At 33.3% G+C, this 20447-nt stretch overlaps 1 protein-coding gene across 2 annotated transcripts in view; it reads left to right on the forward strand.

Moving 5' to 3' along the window:
• The window catches only part of LOC138310658 (innexin unc-9-like), a 176738-nt gene that overhangs the window by 46367 nt on the left and 109924 nt on the right, over positions 1-20447 (forward strand). Inside the window, exons 1-2 of one of the 2 annotated variants that reach the window (XM_069251947.1) lie at positions 5792-6024; positions 15020-15090. The gene's annotated coding sequence lies outside the window, so the exon portion shown is untranslated. Of the gene's footprint in view, positions 1-5791; positions 6025-15019; positions 15091-20447 lie in introns of those variants that run through there. The other variant, XM_069251946.1, reaches the window with a different exon arrangement.

Below are 20447 nucleotides of genomic sequence, written 5' to 3' on the forward strand. Positions count from 1 at the left end.
CTCTTGTTGTACATTACAGATACGGTATACCAGCTTGTATCACCACCTCTTGTTGTACATTACAGATACGGTATACCAGCTTGTATCACCACCTCTTGTTGTACATTACAGATACGGTATACCAGCTTGTATCACCACCACCTCTTGTTGTACATTACAGATACGGTATACCAGCTTGTATCACCACCTCTTGTTGTACATTACAGATACGGTATACCAGCTTGTATCACCACCTCTTGTTGTACATTACAGATACGGTATACCAGCTTGTATCACCACCTCTTGTTGTACATTACAGATACGGTATACCAGCTTGTATCACCACATCTTGTTGTACATTACAGATACGGTATACCAGCTTGTATCACCACCTCTTGTTGTACATTACAGATACGGTATACCAGCTTGTATCACCACCTCTTGTTGTACATTACAGATACGGTATACCAGCTACCAGCTTGTATCACCACCTCTTGTTGTACATTACAGATACGGTATACCAGCTTGTATCACCACCTCTTGTTGTACATTACAGATACGGTATACCAGCTTGTATCACCACCTCTTGTTGTACATTACAGATACGGTATACCAGCTTGTATCACCACCTCTTGTTGTACATTACAGATACGGTATACCAGCTTGTATCACCACACTCTTGTTGTACATTACAGATACGGTATACCAGCTTGTATCACCACTCTTGTTGTACATTACAGATACGGTATACCAGCTTGTATCACCACTCTTGTTGTACATTACAGATACGGTATACCAGCTTGTATCACCACTCTTGTTGTACATTACAGATACGGTATACCAGCTTGTATCACCACTCTTGTTGTACATTACAGATACGGTATACCAGCTTGTATCACCACCTCTTGTTGTACATTACAGATACGGTATACCTGCTTGTATCACCACCTCTTGTTGTACATTACAGATACGGTATACCAGCTTGTATCACAACCTCTTGTTGTACATTACAGATACGGTATACCAGCTTGTATCACAACCTCTTTGTTGTACATTACAGATACGGTATAACCAGCTTGTATCACCACCTCTTGTTGTACATTACAGATACGGTATACCAGCTTGTATCACCACCTCTTGTTGTACATTACAGATACGGTATACCAGCTTGTATCACCACCTCTTGTTGTACATTACAGATACGGTATACCAGCTTGTATCATCACCTCTTGTTGTACATTACAGATACGGTATACCAGCTTGTATCACCACCTCTTGTTGTACATTACAGATACGGTATACCAGCTTGTATCACCACCTCTTGTTGTACATTACAGATACGGTATACCAGCTTGTATCACCACCTCTTGTTGTACATTACAGATACGGTATACCAGCTTGTATCACCACCACCTCTTGTTGTACATTACAGATACGGTATACCAGCTTGTATCACCACATCTTTTTGTACATTACAGATACGGTATACCAGCTTGTATCACCACATCTTGTTGTACATTACAGATACGGTATACCAGCTTGTATCACCACATCTTGTTGTACATTACAGATACGGTATACCAGCTTGTATCACCACATCTTGTTGTACATTACAGATACGGTATACCAGCTTGTATCACCACCTCTTGTTGTACATTACAGATACGGTATACCAGCTTGTATCACCACCTCTTGTTGTACATTACAGATACGGTATACCAGCTTGTATCACCACATCTTGTTGTACATTACAGATACGGTATACCAGCTTGTATCACCACCTCTTGTTGTACATTACAGATACGGTATACCAGCTTGTATCACCACCTCTTGTTGTACATTACAGATACGGTATACCAGCTTGTATCACCACCTCTTGTTGTACATTACAGATACGGTATACCTGCTTGTATCACCACCTCTTGTTGTACATTACAGATACGGTATACCAGCTTGTATCACCACATCTTGTTGTACATTACAGATACGGTATACCAGCTTGTATCACCACACCTTGTTGTACATTACAGATACGGTATACCAGCTTGTATCACCACCTCTTGTTGTACATTACAGATACGGTATACCAGCTTGTATCACCACCTCTTGTTGTACATTACAGATACGGTATACCAGCTTGTATCACCACCTCTTGTTGTACATTACAGATACGGTATACCAGCTTGTATCACCACATCTTGTTGTACATTACAGATACGGTATACCTGCTAGTATCACCACATCTTGTTGTACATTACAGATACGGTATACCTGCTTGCATTTCGTTCAAAAGCTGATGCCTGTTGTGTTCATTTTGTTCGAGTAATTTATATACAATAATGCATGTTATTTATATATCTCTTTTTAAATGATTTAAATGTGGTTTCTGTTCACTAAGATATATCTCTTGGTACCTAATGTATTGGATTCTGGTTAAAACTTTCGCTTTCATTTTGTTAAAATTGTATAGCTCATGATAGGTATATCCAGTGTTTTTTGGTGAGTATTTGTACCAATGATGGGACTTTGATGGCCACGTGTAAATGGATAATCATTGTCTTTTATAGTATCATCTTATATAGTATCATCTCAATACAAAATTACATGAAACATAATACCAAACACGAACGCCTGATGTTCCGATAAAGGAACAAACAGTAGTCGGAGTGTGGTGTTCGGAGTCTTTAGCTACATGATCCACTATACGAACAGCATGGACCTAACTATTACAATGTGACACAACTCTATCAGTCATCCCCAAACCACAACATATTGTATTCTGAGCGGCCGTGCGTATATGACAACAAACGTATCTATTGGAAAGGTCAAGATATGTTTTATAATTAATCACGTGGCATCTTTATCGTATATTGCTCTCTTGAAGAATGTAGCGATACTGGTATACTGGTACACATTCTAACGGGCTATATGATTGATCATTAGTAAATATACAATCATTCCAATGTTCGAGATATAGATCTCATCCTATATATGACATTTGATTATACCGGATATGAATGATGGTGTTATAATATGTGATTTGTCGTATCTCCTGGTTTAGATTTACAACAGAATAAATGCTCGCCTCGAATCTACAACATCTTTTGTTTTGGCAGAAGTTTCACTTGTTTATTGAACATATTTCTCTAATCCATCTCAGCTATCATAACCATGGATACTCATTACTGGAAGAATATAATCAAAGCCAAATTAGGTATACGGGGCCAAACTTGGCTACGATGGGGAAAAATGTTGTAAAATCGAAAGTCTCGTTGTAATATATGCATGCAAACTTGATATCGGTATATCTATTTGGCTTATGGATATGTGTGTAATAATGACTAGTAAATGTCATTTAACATATAAACTAGTATTTGATGATATCATACATCATAAAACAACAGACTCTTGTTTAATGGAATCTTCTATGTCTTACGCTGACATCTGTAAACATCTTCCTGTCTTGGGAAGTAGACGGACATTTTAGGACATGGTCTTTTATTTTAATTGTGTCAATAGTAGAATTGTTCTTACCTAGTCAGCCAATTGTGTTTTTTGTCCCTAGCCGTAATTAACTTTCAAGTCGTTCCAATCAGTTTTATTGTCAGCGTAGTATAGTTAATGTGAAAACGCATAGTATATAAAACCGAATGCAATCTAGTTTTAATGTTTTCTGAATCCATTCCACCGTTTAAAATCAATTTAAAGATAATCTTATATCAGTTTGGCATTAGATGATTACTTCTTGTTATGCTTTTTCTAGTATTTATAAATGTGATGTTTTATATTTATGCTGAAGTTATTAATTTGTTATCCATTCTTTAGTTTAATTGGAAATGAATATATTCGTAATGTATTACCAGATTTTTTAACAGGTGCGCCTATGTAAGAACAAAAACGTCAATATATACATACATCACACGGTACGAAATACATATATCATCCATACACTCAGTGCGTTGATATGTATGAACTACATTAACATTTTAATATGTCAGAAAACTAATATATGTTCGTATAATTGCTGAACATTTCGTAAATCTTAGCAGGTGCTTTTGGAATCCAAGATAAGTCTTAAAACCTAATGCGTATTTCAAATATAACATTTAAAGCAACAAATTGAGACAAACGGGGTTTTTCGGAAAAACATATAAAATATAAGAAATTTCACAGAAGAATCAGCATGGTAGATTTGTAATAGGTACTAAATGGTGTTGATACGCATATTACACGCGGTGTGACTTCGTGGGGTAAAGGAAATTTTAAAAGGCAGTATTAAACAGGTGCTATTTCTATTTAATAAAAAACACAAAATTCACCTGTAAAGATGTTTTAGTTTTGGACTGAAAATACTATTTATTAGTAGGATTTATTTTCATGATATCGCAGGATATTGCTATGATCGCGAAAATTTGCTTTTATAATGTTCAGAAATGATTGATTCATCATATATACACTGGAAACAAGATCGTATAAAAATAAAAATGCTAAAATTTACTTTTCTTGCATGTAGTTTAAATCGCGAAAAAAAGTCCCGCGGAAATACCCGGCTGTATGGTAATAGTTCATTAATTCAGTCATACAATCGTAAATATATTGTAACCAAATGCCAACATATCCCGGTGTCCTTAAAGTATGCGGCAATAATAGCTAATCTCCGTTAGGAAAACGTTATATTAGAGGTGAGCTGTTTAAGCGTGCTGCTGTCTGTCCAAACAGATAACACAGTGTATAAAGCACATTAGAAATGACATGTACGTAATATATAATGGAGGATGGGTGGTCTTTCTATCTTTAATTTTTTGCGTGTGGTTTTAACTCAGACTTTGATCAATTTGATTTTTTCATAAATTAAATGCAAAAGGATATCTTTACGTATTTAAAGTTGAAGTAAATACCAAAATTAATACAGCTTGTGCTCTTTCTTAAAATTAATGCCAGCTGTCCAGTTAAAACATCGCATCATATTATATTAGATTATACTTTATTATTCTGCAAGCTGAAAGCAATCTTATAATGTAAAACATAAAACCAGCGACTATGACCAGATGTTTATGGTCTATTGATGTCTGATCAATGTAGCAATGTGTTCTCCACCCTTTAATTTACTGTAAAAGTGCAAAATTTCGCGAGTGCTTAATTTCGCGATTTGCGAGCATAAAACTTTTGATGTTGTGTTATAGTCACGATAGCCTACCTATAGATTTGTAGCAACACAGTTCTTACCTCCACTAGATATTGCTCACTTGGAGGGGGTTTTTCACGATCTTAGACTTAAGTTGTTCGTTAGCCAATCAAGAATGATTTATTTTTGTAACTCATCTGTGATTGTCTAAGTCTGATCTTTAGACTATTTTAGACTTAAAATTGTTTCATAAATTTTTGACCGTGATAATCAAATATCCTAAATATCGTTCATATACAAAGAATACAGTTAAATATACCGCAGTCTCCTAAAACTTACACAGGCACTCGCAGACAATATACAGGAAATGACGCCCTTTTGCATCCTAGCTTATAACAAGACGCTAAACCGATCAAACCAACCAATCAGCTATAAATGATGTATCATGATAATACACTGTAATGTATTCATACGTACATATGACTAAAACAAGGATAGAGTAAAAAAAATGGCATTGCTAACTAAACAACTATTTTTTCTAAGTGAATGTCGGTTGCATGTTTAAACATATATGGATACACGTACGCGACAACATGTTCATCATACAGGAAGTAAAGCTAAACAGACATTCTTCTCGATGGGTCAAAATGAAACAAAAACTTATGCAGAAAGCGCAAGATAAAATTCTTGTGATTGGATTTAAATGTGAGCTTAAAGTTAGATAACACTTAAACTGTGAAATATAATAGAGATATCACCAAGGAGACACCACGGTATAACATTGGTGAAGGACCAAAGGAATGTATTAATTATCACGTCAGTACAATAGCCGATAAACAGCACTGTGAGATATTTTAGTACTTAAAATGTTACTTACCTATCACGCTGTGGATTATAACAATCGCATTTCATTTGCAAAGGTAAGAATTAGTCATATTTTATAATTACTCTCCCTCAAGTACAGTCAATCCTGTCTATAAATATTACCCTTTGGACATGGAGAAAGTGGTCTTCATAGCTAATAAAATTCTGCTATAAATGGTTATTTGTGACTTTAGTAAGAATATTGTCTTTATATATTTCGTATTTGCATATTACAGAGTTAACTGCCCTTGCGGATAGGTATTGATTGTGATGTCATATGTTTGCGAGCGTAACGTATTACTTTTCGGAGAAAACGACGTGAATTGCGCTCACAAAATAATGACGTAACAATCGATACCTACCCACAAGGGAGCTAACTCTGTAATATGCAAAGTCGGAATAGGTGGTCTGTATACAGATGTTGTCGCTGTTTTTCTGGCTTTTAACCTAGTAATATGTGTAAACTTTAGATCGTGATTTGTTTCTGAAGTTTTTATTTGTTTTTATTCCCTCTTTAGTATATTATTGTTACGTTGCCTTTAGTTTCCGCAGTTAAATATGACGTTACATTTACAAACGCATGGCGTAAACTCAATGTCTACAACTATCACATGTACAAATATAAAAACAAGACATGCATGCTGTTTGATGCAAATTACTAACATAATAGGAAAAATATATGTCGATTTCCTGCTGCTAACAAAATGAAGATAAAGAATAATTTACCATTGAATAGCCCAACCTTTTTGTGACTGTCATGTCACAATAACCAGAATGGGTGACTAATCGACAGTAAATTGTACTTGCTATAATTGATATATAAAAATATCCTCAATAATTTCAATAAGAAAAGAAAATGAATCCACACTACTATAATAATAACGATATTGAAAATCAAGCAGTTCTAAAACAAGGTCAAACACTTGGGCATTTAACCGACATTTTTATGTTCCGTACGTTATAGTCCATGTCTGCCAATACTACTCTAGATCTGTCCAACCGTGGACAAAACTCCCACCGTGAGAGAACCATCACTGTTATTTATGTAGCATTTCACAGTTATTATGTAAGTCGGAGAATAAAAAATATAAGGTAAACACATTTTATACGTCATAGACCGACGTAACCTGGTACTAATCATCTTTATGGTTCTTAAGTAAATTGGACCAGTTTCAGTGAGTAGTTAGTCATTACTAAAGCCTATAAAGTAATCTTTAAATCGTAAAGGCCTAAACTGACTTATGTAATGTAAGATCACGTACCGTAAGAAGTGATGGTAATATCCCACTAAGGTAAGTTGCCTGATTTACAGAAAATTAACAAAATAAATATCGGACAACTTTTTTATATAAATATAATGAACTGCAGTAAGTAGCGTTATTTCTGTCGTTGGGTAGTTTAATGTAACAGATAATACAAATTTTATGATAAAATTATATTCAATCATCGTAACACATGTATATACAATTTGTGTTTTTTAACATTGGATGTTACTTTTATTAGGTTACCAGATATGAACCCGTTTACTGATTTATAACAATAGTTGTTCGTATCAAATAGAATCGATATAAAACTATAAGAATTGTTTAATAAAAACCAGATCGACGTCGAAGCCATGGCTGGAGTTGTTTGGGGGATGTATACCTGTAATTCACTCAGTATCCTGCAATTCACGATCTCAAAGCCCATTGTGCCAGTCGCAACGCATTTTTCTCAATGACCTAGTTCGTTTACACTAAATCAAGCTATAGCATACGTATTTTAAAAGATGGGTGCTGTGGTAACTGGGTGGTCTATCGTTTTTTTTCTTTTGCGAATATTGGATCACGCGAAGTCACAATACTGCTGCATACTGTAGCACATGTAAAGTTTAAGCGTAACGTCAGCTTGTTAAAACAACTAAAACGACGCCAACCTGTTTGAAATTATCAAAAGAATTTTCGGTTCGCTGGGACGTTCAATTTTTCGTTGTCATAAATCATCTTATAATCTAGTCTGGCCCTGTTGTATAATTGATTTATTGTTTTCTTAAATTGAAACAATTTTGTTGTTTGTTGTTCTTAAGAAGTTTTCATAACTGAATAAATCTGGTCGTAAATATTGTATATCCTTTATTTATTTATTTCAATTTAATTGGGTCACAAAGTGAAACTAAAATCTTCATCTGCCTTTCAATTGTCTGTTTGCCAGTAATACAGATGAAAAAAACGTTTGCGTTTTGCCAGAATCAGTTAAATTTCCGACGAGCATGTTTCTGCTACATCTGTAAGCCTCGGGGCAGAACAACATGGCATCAGGTATCGTCAAAACGCCGGCTATTTTTGTAATGTTTTAAAACAATAGCATTCCTTAACATTGTCAGTTTGAAGGATGTATTGTATGTTTTGAAGGGTAGGTAAACTGTAACTTCGTTTTTTTTCAAACATTTTCAATTTAAAAACAAGACAAATCCCTTAATATCATACAAAGAATCATTACCTAAACATATTATCAACACCGCGACATGGCACATTCCTCGTAACTGCGGTACTGAACAATGGGCGCCATCATTTTCCATCTTTTACATGCCAGATGGAATTGATACAAAGTAAACGTCAGTAAAGGCCAATAAGTCAGAGAATCGTGCGTATGTCGAAAGTTTGTACTGACGTGTACAAACATTAAAATTTATTTTTTATTTAAGATTGAAGATTCCAATTACGTTTATATATACAGTAGTCTTTTAGAAATCGTCTATCAATTGAAATTAAAAGATAGTAAAAACTTCAGTGGGCGTCAAAGTTGGACATAATCCCTTCTTGTCGATTAGCCAATATCTTACGTATTAGTTGCGTTATAGAATGAGCATAATTAGAACCAATACTGCATGACTTATATAATGTTTGTAGAGAATTGAATATAATAGGATATACATACAGTATTTACAGTAAAACCTGCTATAAAGGACCCCTCTATAAATGAGCAGTTTGCCGTTAGTAAATAGTGAGGTAAGATATATTGTAAATATGGCGGTTGTTATATGACGTCATAGCTTTAAAGTTTCGCGAAGACATAATGTTTAAATTACACTGAAACAAAATAGGAGCTAAAACAAATTAACTTCATCAAACACAAAGGGCAAATAAATCAAACAAAGATTCACCGAAACAAAATTGGACTGAAACTAAAGAATCAATAATCAATCACAAAAAAGTGCGTGGTCAATTAAATTGATTCATGTGATTTTAATTAGTATTGTGTTTACATGTGAAGGAGAAAATTCCTAACTGAAAGCTTTTACGTAACATAACAGGTCTAGGTTTTATAATGCACGGTGCTAGAGGGGTAGTTTAGTGCTAGTGAAGTGTTATTGGATCAGACGTGTAGGAAAGTCATTATCATCAATATGAAAAACATTGTTATGACGCAAACTTTAATTATATTAACAACTCTTAAAACAAGAGGCATACCATTTCCCTCGTTAAATCATATACATAAACGTGTTAATTTTTTTGTTTTAGAAAAAAATGAGAGCTGTAACATTAGAATAATATTTCTTATAATGCCTTTGACTTTTTAAGTTCTGTAATATTTTTTTTAATTGTCGTGTCTACATGTTTCAAATGGTAGTCACAGGTTTGACAGTTACGTTATGATGTGTAAATATGTGCCATGTCATTGAAAAAATAACATTGCAAAAATACTATTACAATATTATATCGTTTATATGGTAACTCTGTGCGTTCATTATTTGTAGATCCGATTTGTGTAAGTCTGTCCGATATATATACATTAGCGCTGATCAAGTACAATACTATAAATTGTAGTAAGACAAACCACTACAAACATTTAGTGTATTGCCCGTAACATTTAGATACGTTAACTAAGCCTCAGATATACCACTCCACTGCAGTGATAGTAGGTATGATAGGGACGCCATATTGCCCCCTCCATATGACCATTACTCTCATTGCTTCACCTAACCGCTTTATCTCTGATAGAGCCTTTTTCTGGGCTCCTCATATCACCGACACTAATCCACATTGATAGATCAAATCAGGTCTGAAACGAGTCAAATAGATGATCGCTGTTGATTCCCATAAAGTTATAGCGGTATATCATAAAAATGCCAAGATTCAAAATTGAGGATGTTTTTGATAAAGTCACAATTCTACTATTAAGATGTCATAAATCATTGAGAAACCTGATTTATTTTTTTGTGCTTTAGGAGATTACCGTGTCAGCAGTTATATTATTAAACTGATAAATTACAGTTACGTACAATGTACTTTATGTCGATAAACTCCATTGATACATATAAAACAAAGGTTTTGGAAGGTTTCCGAAGTTTTGGGAAACTGTGTCAGGAAAGACATAGCATCTGAACATTATTAGCACCAATGCTTAAAATTAAACTTTCTATTATTTCTAAATTTACTTTTATGGCTACCTTATGGCAGTCCTATCTATGGGCTAAATACATATTTAAAGCTCTGAATGATTTTGGTATATATCGCATTACTAGTATAAATATCGTTCTATCGCAAAACTGGTTTCGAATACAAATGAACTGCACCTGAATGTCTATTCATATTCTGAAACTTAAAAAAATCCATATATATAACTATGTTACAATGTAGTAAATTCGGGCAAAATGAAATATGATTAATGGTGGAAAACGCTTTGTAAATGTGACATTGTACTATTATTTTGTGATTACTTTGTGACATTTGCTTCAATATTGGAATTACGAAACTATTTTATTCAGCTTTAAAATCGTTTTACTAAAACACAATTTTGATAATACTCTTCACAATTGCCAATAAATGCTGGGTATACTAGGCGAGTACGATGACTGTAATATAAATGTATTTGTATGAGGTTACTATTGATTGATTGATGGGACTTAACGTCCTTGTTCCGGTTACAACGTATAACCAAAACTAAGATTCTATGATGTTACTACTCCCGTAAATCCGTTTATATGTGGGTTACTACTACACCAGCTGGGATACCAGGTATCTGACAAATTGCTTCGTTACTTCACCTAGCCAAGATCTTATTGAACCTGATATTTCACCGGAAAACCCTAATTTACATAATCAAAACCGTTAGAGAAGTAGGTAAATGTCTGAACATTAATTTATTGGTCAAGTATACCACGTGACGTTTTGGGCCATCTGTCGAGTAGATTTGTAAGCAGTGCGAATATTTCGTGTAACGTCATACATAGTAGAGTTCATCAAACTCTAACCACAGACAATAATGTTATATATCATAATTTAGCAGTTGTTTGATAAGTTTGTTTGGATCAACGTAGGGCTACTGTTTTACGGATGACTTTCCCTGTAGGGGGTATATTGTGTGTGTGTGTGTGTAACCGAAGACTGTTTTTGGAGACTGTTTAATAATCGTGGTGTGTCGCCTTGTAATACATGTTGTTTAAATGAGTGAAAGCAGATTTTTATTTACATGTAAGGATTAACTTAAATAGATTTTTTATGTTATGGAGATATAACACTATAATTTTTGGTGTTATATCTCCATAACATAAAAAAATCTATCCAAATTAATGCTTATAATTCAATTTACCGATAATCTAATTCCGAATTCATTTGGGATCTCTTTTGATCTATGAAATCATTACACCATTATATCAGCCAATTACAAGCGATGTTACAAATGGCGACGTCATTTGTTCCTTTTATGGGCTGATAAAGTAAGTTTTAAGTCAATGAAAATGCCTGTTACAAGCAAAATTGAAATATTGTAGATTATTTAAGAGGACTATACAGTAGTATCCATATTTCGTTTGTCTGTTCACATGCAGTTTATCAGTGATCCTGCTACCGCATTTCTCCAAGTGAACTTCACATGTTTATGTACCATAAATTTATCATTCCTCCAATACCCTCATTCGTCGAACTGGTCGCATAGTTCCGACCGTGTCCCTATTCACCTTATTCCTCGAACAGAAATATATCCCCGCTCCATCGAATACATTTCACACGCTCATCTTTTTGTAATACCTATTGTTTACAACTTGATATTGGTATCAAAAACCACTTTCATAAAAACTCAAAATGCTTCAAATCACGGTAGTTAAAATGCCAATGATACATCTTGTTTGTTATAGTTTTAGACCAGACATTTTGACTGTCAATGATCGACCCTGACCAACCTTGGATGAGTCGAATACCAAGTATTTACTGTACTGTAAATCGTTTTCCCCGTGATATTTTGTTTTGTTATTTTTGAGATCAATATCAATATGCGTTTACATCCGTGAACATATTTGAAGGTGTTTCTTAATCCTATTGATAAAGAAATTTTCCGCGAAATGATTTTCAAATGTAAAATGAAAATCACGAAATAAAGTATCCGAGAGTTGATTCAAAGTATACACGTATTTCTTGTATATATAAATTCTTGTTTAATTGCGTTTTTTTCTTTTCAAAACGAAACAATATGTCTGCCACATGACTCTTTCGTACAACTCTGTAAAATTAAGAATGTTCTTCAAAGGAGGTTCCGTCAAGTAATGTGTCTAAAAAGCATCGCTTCATATATTACCTACCATTATAAACCCATATAACTTTCAATTAACACTCATTAAGTATATACAACAAACACAACGTGAAGGGAACACTTGTATCTCTAACGAATTAGAGAACGCTCCCATACCACTTAACATCTCCACGCTCACAACAATACGACAGATAACTGTCGGTAATTGATATGTTTCCGGGGTGTGTCGATTCCTCATACCACAGCTGTGATGCTTTGTTACATCATAAACACAAGTTTATTTGTTCCTTAGAAACAAGCATTACTTCAGGGTATGTATCACTGTTAATTGTGTATCTACTAATGAGTACATAATTAATTTGTGTATCTTAATTAGCGTATGTCAAATATTTGGATAAGAGAAAACTGACATAGCCTGATGTTCCATACGTTTTACAGTTATTCTATTTATTCAATAAAGTTGATTGATATAAAAAGAGTGCATTGCGTTTCTTCCGATTCTGTATAAAAAGGCATACATTTATTGAAAATAAAGTCTTTCTTCTTTATTGTGTTACTATTCTGACGTCCATATAGTGCATTTATGCTTGGGAAATAAATGCTATTCGATGAAACAATAACTTGAAACTTTATGATAAAAAATACGAGGCGAAAAAGTTATTCTCTTTATTATTTTTTATGTTTTATTTATTTATTTATTATTTTTGGCAAGATTTGATTATACATATACATAGTGCACGCGTAAACATACACAAGTAGCGTCATGCAAAGATTATCAATGACCCTTGTTGTTTTACTGGTAATTAAACCTGTATCGTTAGCTTTGCCATCACGTTTAAAAAGTTTTATTTTTTATTTCATTTTCACCATATATATTATGTGATAAGCTTCTGTAAAATCGAAAAATCCTCCTTTAAATCTTACTGTAAATCATCTGATTTTCACGTGCGACTAAATTTCGCTGATTTCACGGAGATCAGGAATAACAGCGATAAATATCCGCGAAACTGTTTCAATTATAGGTCAAATAGAACTCCAGAAGTTTAGATTTCGAAAAGAATATATAAGCGAAACTGTTTCAATCATAGGTAAAATAGAAATTCAAAAGTCTAGATCTCGAAAAGAATATAAACGAAACTGTTTCAATCATAGGTAAAATAGAAATTCAGAAATCTAGATCTCGAAAAGGATATAAACGAAATTGTTTTAATCATAGGTAAAATAGAAATTCAGAAGTCTAGATCTCGAAAAGAATATAAACCAAACTGTTTTAATCGTAGCTTAAATAGAAAATCAGAAGTCTAGAACTCGAAAAGAATATAAGCGAAACTGTTTCAATCATAGGTAAAATAGAAATTCAGAAGTCTAGATCTCGAAAAGAATATAAACGAAATTGTTTAAACATAGGTTAAATAGAAATTCAGAAGTCTAGATTTCGAAAAGAATGTAGACGAAACTGTTTCAATCATAGGTAAAATAGAAATTCAGAAGTCTAGATCTCGAAAAGAATATAAACGAAACTGTTTAATCATAGGTTAAATAGAAATTCAGAAGTCTAGATCTCGAAAAGAATGTAAGCGAAACTGTTTCAATCATAGGTAAAATAGAAATTCACAAGTCTAGATCTCGAAAAGAATGTAAGCGAAACTGTTTCAATCATAGGTAAAATAGAAATTCAGAAGTCTAGATCTCAAAATTCCTCTTAAATATACCAAGCGAAGTTAAGTCATCGGGAAAAAGTCCTTGGGTACAAAAACGCGAATTTAGATTTCCGCGAAAATGTCCTCTGGTATTTAACTCGAAATTTAATCACCGCGTGATAAGTTGGTTTACAGTATCCATGTATCTGAAACAATTTATTGAATTGTAGTGTAAAATCAACCAATGGCGATGTGATGATGTGATCAGAGTTTGTTTGAATAATTTTACCACCAACAGGTTTTACTTACACTGTAGGATGCTGTTTGGCTAGTATAAGCCGCACAGCTGTGCGGAAACACCAGCCGCTTCATTATACCACGTGTTAGATATAACTCCATAACAGTTACTACAAACTAAAGAACGTTTATATCTATTCTGTATGGCTGTCATTATTAGTGTATCGTATAAGTCTCAGCCGTTTATGTAGGAATGGATTGTGTTAATTTTAATGTTAAATGTCTACATCTGCTGGTGTCCTTATAAGTGAGTTAACGTTTTGTATGTTATTTAATATTACCTACAACAAAGTTATCGTAAATGTCAAAATACAATTATGACAGGAAATAGTTAGGCATTGTTTATATAGGAAGAAAAAATATATCTGTTGCACATTGTTCAAACATTGCGAGCATTGTTCATATAATTGCATATAAAATCTTGCATAACGTCTGCAGTGTTCTGAAGTTATGTAAGGAAGCTTGTATCATTGCAAAAAAAGTTTGTAAAGGAATTATAACTCGTATAATGTAGCATGCTTACATCATTGCAAAACTTGTAATCTTTGATGTTTACTGGTATATAATAAAGAGAAATTTTGTAGAAAGATTCACCTTGTTATTTCAGACCTTCTTTGGGATTTATCCAGATTTATGAGACTCCGGGCCCTCACCAGCTTCCGGGGCAACCTCTCTAAGGTAGGCAAGATTTTATTATACAGTTCTTAGTGACCTTAACTACATTGTGCAGTTAACATGGACAGATACACTGACACAGTATATGATATCAGAAATGTCCAGTATCAGAATGTTTAATGTCTGATAATCGTTAATGAGTAGCATACTTTAGATTAACGTTCTATTATCAGTCCCATACTCATAAAGTCTATTTTGAAGACCGTAGAAGCCAACATGTACATTAAACCAAGAATACAAGTATCAATAATTTTACGGGATTTTGGAGTAGAAATGTTATTTTCATCCAATGACTTGTTGCGATAAACCAACAGTCCCTAAAGTGATGACAAAGTGGAAGAAAAAATGTAGAAAAATCATAAATCGAACAACGTTAAATGCCGACACGGACGTAGATGGAACCTAAATTGCATATTTTATGCATTATGTCACGATATTGAAACATTGAAGAATGCTTCTACTCACGATAATTACAAATGTAACGGTCGTAAATGTATATGGACTATATGTATAAGGGTTTGATATAATAACGAAAAGAAGACATTGTTAAAAAAAACTACTTTGGGGAAAACGTTTTTAATAAATTAATTTTTATTACAAATACGGCTATCATTTACGCGATATGTGAATATGATTTTCTAAACGACCAATTGGCAACATGAACTGTGGATTTCACGTAACTATGACGCCTATAAGAGAATATGAAACCAAGGTTATACTAGTCTAATCTTGTCTGACTTGTAAGTTAGCATTTCCGTTTGAAATGTATGATATACTGCAGCTTAAATGAGATTGGCGTTTGTGAAATCACTGTGCAATGATTTCTTAGAAGAAAAAGCCCTTCACAAATTACGCAGTATAACGTATATAGTGATATTAATAATTCGGATAACCTTTAATGCATTCTTAATAGTGCGTAGGTAATCATGTTGTACTGCCATCATAAGCTATCATAAGCTCTATATCACTTATTAAACCATATTCAAATTTGATTTCGCTAATATTTGTCATCTTTATTCTTAACATGAAAATATTCAAGTAAAATATAAGAATATCGCAATTACAATGATTTACACATTTTTATCATGATTTTTTTATGTTTTAATTGTGCCTACGTTTAATTATACTGCAATATTCGTCACATAACTTAACATCATGAAACTATTCAAGTGAATCGTTAAATAGAATATCGTCCAAATCCCAATTAAAACCAAACGTCTGTATCTTAATAAAAAGTTTGCTTGTTACAATTTTCTTTCACTGCTTCTGTTGCACAAATCGACGGAAATCGAATAAGAAAACAAGCTAGGTAAATACAGGTTTTGCATCCACGTGCACTTTCCGCGCTAACTGGCAGGAGGACCTGTGTTGATGGTTGGTATTTGATAGTCCGGCCAGCTGTTCCTTACCCAGACTTACGTGGATTTAGAGGCGCGCGTGTCTAGACAAACAGAACGTGTTGGTAGGGGATTATCTCCGGGACCTACAGTTTGTAAAGTCAGCCGCTGTTGAGGTGTGGTCCGCTATATATGTGACAGGTGGGCAGTGGATTACCCATACCACGCTAGCTGTTGTCTGTAGATTTCTTATCAATAACCATCATAAAATAGGTCGAATAACTACGTTTTTCCACTAATCTCAATAAATTCGGATAAAATACACACTTTATGTCAATGAATGTGTATATACATATAAGAATGTGTATTATTTATATATTGAAATGCGTGATACAATGTTCGATACATTACTAACTATGTCAATGAAAGTGTAAATTAGATAACATTTCTTAGTATCTATATATTTAAATGCGTTATGAAACTCCAGATATAATATGAATACCCTGATAACGCTAGCTGTTGTCTGTAGATATCTTCTCCGTAGCCATTATAGAATATGTTGAATTTACAAACTTCGATCAATTCTGATAAAATACATGTACCAATTTAATATCACTTTAAGTCCCTTTATACATAAAAACTTTCTTAGCATCATTTAATTTGAAATGGGTAATTACTCTATAAACTGTCAAATACCAGTATAATATGATACTTTGAGCATAAAAGTAATATCGTGTATGAAACATTTATTTGAAGTTGGACCGTGAAATCAAATACTATTTATTTCAGCAATAATATGCATACCCTGATCAAAATTTAATGAAATCATCAAATCACTAAGGACACATTTTAATTATCTTTCCGGTGGACTCAAAAACTTAACATTAATATAAGATTCTTAATAATCACTGAAGAAATTATTTTAAAACTCAGCAAGTTTTTTATAAGTTTATATTGATGATATCATTAATTTTTTTGGCTTGTATTAGTTGGAGCTCTGCAGTAAATCAATCATATTTTCCTGACAAGTATTGACTATTAAGTTTAATTATAAGTATTTACTCAAATACATGCTCACGTCATGAGAAGGTATATCAAATAATATATCCTATAGATGTCAATTCTGTGCAAATAAAACCATATGCACTTTTATCGTTTGTCTAGACAAGACATCACGTAACAGATGTAAGTATAGGTAAAAAGTTATGATTTTATATCTAGAGGAAAGCCAGATTCGCACAACATTTAGATTATTCTGCATTTATATTCTATTTCCGAATATCAACAGGCGGTTACGCAACCTCAAAGAAATCTCCTTAAGTTACAATTTTATTGAAGAAGAGGTTGCTATTTGAGAAATGACACAATAAAATGGTTGTGTCTCAACGGTTCGCACTTACATACACTTAAAATAATAAATCGTTATATTCTTAATTACATTTGGTAAAATATCCTGTCTGAATGTCTGAAACAGAATACCATCGGCGTAAGGCTAATGCTGATAATTACCGCTCATTCCGGCTTTTTCATTTTCATAAAACATATTATAAGATTCAAGCACTTGCATAACCTAAGCATGTAATTACACAAAATGACATTACGAATCTGAATAGTTAGCTTACATTTTTTGTCTGGCATTAGGGATGAAATATCGAATGCGCTATTACTTTGTGGCTTTTAATGCAAATATTCACTTATATCGCAGGTTGGACTTTGAGCTCAGAATGTTACATTAACTGAGAAATGATATCAATTTCAAATGTGTTAGTAATTTGTATTTAAATGCAAGATTTATTAATGAACTCGGGATGTTTTACAAACTTTTCCCTGAGCTGAGCAGATATATTTTTGAGGCTATAACACAATTAAAGTAAATCCTGTATCACATTATAAATTATAAAATCCTGTATCATCATTGTAAATTAGTTGATCAGGTACATCATTTGTCAAATAACTAAATGATGCATTTAAATTATGCCAATTTAGTAGTAAACTACGTGCAACTGACTTTTTTTATTATTGAATCTTGAATACATTCATACAACAGTATATAGACGTAATCGAAAGTTATTAAAGGGCCACTACCTTTCCGAAACGGCTTTTAATTTTTGAAAAAGGAATGTAAAACGAGATCAATAATTTTGTAGAGTCGCAGAAGTTATTAACTATACGTTTACTAGCACACTTATCATCACCTTCAGAACTGTTTAATTAGAATAAATAAAATGTTAATTTTCATAACGCGGGTCGTTTTATGTTTCCCGCCGTCGTCCTAGTTGACTATCACTGCGCTAGACGGCAAAACAGCGAAATGAATCTCCACTGTTATCGTACATTAGACAGGAAATCTTGCATATGTTTCGTTTTGTAACCTCATCTTAAGCCATCGATATATTTTTTCTTTTGTTATTAATGTTTTTAAGAAACCTTAAATTTTTGCTCCGGAAAGGTAGTGGGCCTTTAAAGGTGGAAGAGTAAATAGTAAAGGTAAAAGTAGAGAAACGTGGGCATATAACACAAATTATATGTTATTGTATCAATTCTGCAATTCCCTACCTGATTTCAAATTTAAGTCAATGTTTGTTTTAAAGTATTCAAACCATAACATCCTTATACTAAGAACCATACACCTAGTAACGTGAACCGTGTTGTGTCTATGTGACCTCTGCCCTCTCTCTTAACAGATCCTCACCTGCCAATCAGTAAAGCCAGATCCATTAGTAGATCGAGATAAGTCATTTTCTAAAATCGGCTTCATTTTTTTCTGACGAGATAGACTCGAACTGATTTCGAAATAGAGGTCAACATCATTGATACCAATATCAGTACGTTAGTTAACTATCTGTTTAATGCTTTGGATGACTAGTAATCTGTCGTTATAAAAAGGTTAATTAGTGCGATAGTGTATAAATTACTTGAGGGGATTAATTTAACGGGATAATCTAATGAGGTAACATCTTTAAATACGTTTGGCTGCTTTTATCTTTAATTTATTTTAACACTACTCAGTTAGAGAATCTTCAAAAATTGATATAATTGCATAATAGAGGTGCAACTAATTTGTCTCCTGTCGATAGATATGTCCGTTATACCATGGATTATTTTCTAACCATTTTGATGGAGGACAAATTGATATTCGTGGTACAACTGCTTTACAGCAATTGTTATGGTTTGTTAATATGTATGATGTATAATCACGCAATTAAGAGAATGGAATATTTTATTTATATCTGTTGTCTGAATATAAACGTTTGATACTGACCCAGACTATGAAATAAGTATGCATAATATGCAGTTACTTTGTTATATCATTCCCTTGAGGATCACATTTACCATATTTATGTTGACATTTGGTTATATTATAAGACTCTTTCATACAATGTATGTGGATATGAAGGATAGAGATATTCTTCCCGAGGGTCACAAAATGTTGTGAAACCCGATCCCGAGGGTTAAATATCCCTATCATTCATATCCACGTATGAAAGAGTATTTTTCTCTCATACCTCAACATTTTTCAACGCAAATTCCGTTCTTACTACTATGATTCCCCGCCATTTTGAAATAAATTGGAAAAAAACCGACATCAAGTCAATCTGTTTTGCTTGAAGTTTTCAACGCAAATTCCGTTGTTTATATCTTTTAAAGAAAAATGTTAAAATTGTACCGAGAAAATAGTTGTTTTGTTAATGCTATGACGTCATGAGGCTTTATTGCATGATAGCCATGCAATACCGCCTCAGGAGATATGAGTGTCCTAGTCAAGCCAGTATTGCACGTGTTGGTTTTAGAGAAAATGTGCTATTTCTTTGGTTGATACTGTTATACTGGTTAAAGACATGTTTCTCAGCAATTGTACGGTTGAGATACACCAGACTAAGAGAGACAACTCTAATATTCTTGCATTCACTGAGTTATGCTCACAGACATACATCCGTTAAATTCATATGAAATATACATATCTATCACAGCATATACCTAAACCATTGCGCAGGTGTTACATGTATGCTATCATTTTTTTTC

This window comes from Argopecten irradians, chromosome 16 (genome assembly GCF_041381155.1).
Source record: "Argopecten irradians isolate NY chromosome 16, Ai_NY, whole genome shotgun sequence".
Taxonomy (NCBI): Eukaryota; Metazoa; Mollusca; class Bivalvia; order Pectinida; family Pectinidae; genus Argopecten; species Argopecten irradians.